The sequence below is a fragment of the Lutra lutra genome, chromosome 1, assembly GCF_902655055.1.
Source record: "Lutra lutra chromosome 1, mLutLut1.2, whole genome shotgun sequence".
Lineage (NCBI taxonomy): Eukaryota > Metazoa > Chordata > Mammalia > Carnivora > Mustelidae > Lutra > Lutra lutra.
In genome coordinates, this window is record NC_062278.1 from 172,354,831 (window position 1) to 172,358,380 (window position 3,550).

The window sequence follows — 3,550 nt, forward strand, 5'->3', positions numbered from 1 at the left end:
AGCGCCTACCTCATTTGTCAGTATTTTGTATGTCAAGAAATTATAAGCCAAGGAGCACCTGTGTGATTCAGTCTCTTAAGTGTTTAACTCTTGGTTTGCACTCAGGTCATGATCTCAAGGGTCCTGAGATTGAGCCCTGCATCTGGCTCTGTGTTGGGTGTGGAGCCCGCTTAAGATTCTCTCTTTCCAGGGCACCTGGGTGGCTCAGTGGATTAAAGCCTCTGCCTTCGGCTCAGGTCATGATCCCAGAGTCCTGGAATCAGGCCCTGTCTGGCTCTCTGCTCAGCGGGGAGCCTGCTTCCCTTCCTCTCTCTCTGCCTGCCTCTCTGCCTGCTTGTGATCTCTGTCTGTCGAATAGATAAATAAAATCTTTAAAAAAAAAAAAAAGAAGAAGAAGATTCTCTCTGTCTGAGCTGCCATCTTGCACCTAATCTCAGCTGGTCCACCTGAGACCCCCTGAACTCCAAGCCTAGTCCCCCTCGAGGTCCCTTTTTCTCCCCAACAAGATGAAAGAAACTATCATGAACCAGGAGAAATTCGCCAAACTGCAAGCACAGGTGCACATTGGTGGGAAAGATGCTGCTCGCCTGAAGAAGAAGGTGGTTCACAGAACTGCTACAGCAGATGATAAAACACTTCAGTTCTCCTTAAAGAACTCAGGGGTAAACAGTATCTCTGGTTTTGAAGAAGTGAATTTGTTCACAAACCAAGGAACAGTGATCCACTTCAACAACCCTGAAGTTCAGGTATTGCTGGCAGCGAACAATTTCACCATTACAGGCCATGCTGAGACAAAGCAGCTGATGGAAATGCTACCCAGTATCTTAAACCAACTTGGTGCAGACAGTCTGACTAGTTGAAGAAGACTGACTGAAGCTCTGCCCACACAATCTGCGGATGGAAAAGCACCACTTGCTACCGGAGAGGAGGAGGAGGATGATGATGAAGTTCCAGGTCTTGTGGAGAATTTTGATGAAGCTTCCAAGAATGAAGCAAACTGAATTGAGTCAACTTCTGAAGAAGATAAAACTTGAAGAAGTTACTGGGAGCTGCTATTTTATATTATGACTGCTTTTTTAAATTTTGTTCATGGATCTAATAAAATCTAGATATCTGATATTTTTAAGCCCAAGCCCCTTGGACACTGCAGCTCTTTTCAGTTTTTGCTTATACACAATTCATTCTTTGCAGCTAATTAAGCTGAAGAAACCTGGGAATAAAGTTTGAAACAAGGTTAATAAAGTTCTTTGTGTAGGGGGAAAAAAAAGATAATCTCTGTCCCTCTCCCTCTGCCCCTCCCCATCCCTTAAAAAAATTATAGACAAAATTTATCTATAGAGACATTATATTGGTGTTAAATTTTCCTTTTTAGTGTTTGAATTGATATTTAGTGTTTGAAGTGATATTCTTGCTTTCGAAGAAAAACAATATTGCATCTAACGTGTTTGCTGGTAAATTCAGGATATACACAATTTTTTTTATGATATTGCGGCTAAAAAGCACATTTGAAACTTTCCTCCCTAGTGCTCAGTTTTTGCCAGATCTCCAAAGGTGTTTTTGGAAGTCAAGTTTGACTTAGTGGCCAAGTCCATCAGTTACATCAAATGGACTTTAAAGATTTGTGGGAGCAAATTATCTCTCTCATTTACTAAAATCAAGTAAGCATTTTTGGTAAATATTTTCCATTTTCATTTTAAAAAAATGACAGCTTTAATGTTGCAAGTGATCTTGAATTTGTTTTGACGCCATTCTTGATCCAAGAGGGAAAAACTGGGGTAGGCAAGTGGATTGATACCATGTGAATAAAATGAAGATTCAGTTTCCCTTGCAGGGGAAAACCGAATTATTTTCATCTACAAGGCCATAGCCTTGCTTTGTTTTTGCTGATGTATAATCTGTTTATATATTCCAGGTGACATTAGAGGAAGCTGATGTTTTTGGTTTGTTTGGTTTTAGTTAATGGCTTGAAGACGAGCACTGAAGGTTGTGAGTGCTCTTGTAGGCATCTCTGTGGTCTTGCTCTGCTCTGGTGTCCTTTGATCATAAGATTCTCTTTTCTTTTAGCTAAGATTTGTCTCTAAATCAGAATCCCCTCTTCCCCAATTAGGGGATGTTGTGGAAGTTCCATGAGTTTGGTTTCAGGCCCAAACATGGAGGGTAAGAGACTGCAGAGTGAAAACCCTCCTGTTTCAACAGACATTACCAACAAACACTGTCATCTTTGGCTCTTCTGGATCCCTTGGATGGGGAACTAAGTAGATGAGTGTGGTCCTTATTAGCAACCCATTCTCCCTGCCTCCTTTTCCTCCCTGCTCCACCCTCGATCCTCCCTTCTCTCCCTTTTTCCTTCTCCCCATTTCTTCTCTTCCTCTTCCCTCTCTTTCAGTGGCTTTTCCTTTATGATTTATTTTTCTTTCTTACTCGTTTCCCCCCCTTTCTGTTGTGGCAACTGAAATGCACCCAAGCTGAAGAGATTGCAGCCAGCTTCTTCCCTTTTTGACAAGAAATGTTCCAGAGCATTGACATAAAAGACACCCCCCTCCCCCCGCCCTCAGCTGGATATGAATCAGAATATCCATGGGTGAGTGGTGGGGAGTGGGGTGGCTGTAGAGGCAGGGACCATGTGTGAGGGCTGCTCCTAAAGAAGGTGCTTGTAAGGGTGGGGGTCATAGGTGCTAGATGCTAGAGAGAGTACAAGCTCAGTGTTTTTGTGATTTGCATCTAGAGAGGACTTGCAGGAATCAGAAGATATGTCTTTCTTGAAGAAATGTTGAAAAGTCAAATGAGTGGTCATCTGACAACTTGTCCAGGTTTTCTTCTGGATGCCATAATTTGCTGTTCTGTGAAATGGGAACAGTGGTCTTGGCTCCTTTCCTCAGGTCAGAGATATTATGAGGGTCAATGGCCCTTTGGAGGGCAGCATGGTGAAGACTGTGCCAGGAGCCAGGACACTTGGGCCTTAGTCCCAGCTCTGCCATTTTCTTGGTTTGTCATCATCAGTGTGTAAATAGCTTCTGAAGCTCTCAGTTTCCTCATTTGTGAAATGGAAAGGTTGGGTTTCTCAAAATGGGATGCATTTCCTCTATTGAAAACTGTCTCCCCATCACTAGTGCCCTTGGCTATGTGTTTTTCAAAAGCAGGGCCTACCATTGGATCTGAAAAAAAAGGAATTGCTTGAAAATATTGTTGAATGAATGAATGCTCACACTCAGGGACCCCAAGTTTAGCTATACTATACACAACTCCAAGGGAAGGGGGTCACCGCTCATGAAGACTATGACGGGAATCGGGTCCCTGTAGTTGGGCAACATGGTGGCCTGCTCCCAGTGGACAAGATTTCGGTGACCTGAAGTTGTCAGGAAGGTGAGATTCGTAGAAAATATAACACCCCTTATGCCCCTATGACTAGTTTCCTTTTCTAGGTGCTACAGAACCACCCACCTGGGCTCTTCATCTCTCTCACCTTACAGAAACAGGCTCATGAATGCTTTCTCGATTAGCAGCAGCCATGGGGCTCCATGACAGGACAGCTCGATGAACACAAACCTTG

At 43.3% G+C, this 3,550-nt stretch overlaps 1 pseudogene; it reads left to right on the top strand.

Annotated features, from left to right (window-relative positions):
* The first annotated feature begins 506 nt into the window (after window positions 1-506).
* Window positions 507-1,226, top strand: LOC125088095 (transcription factor BTF3-like; annotated as a pseudogene).
* Window positions 1,227-3,550: the final 2,324 nt, after the last annotated feature.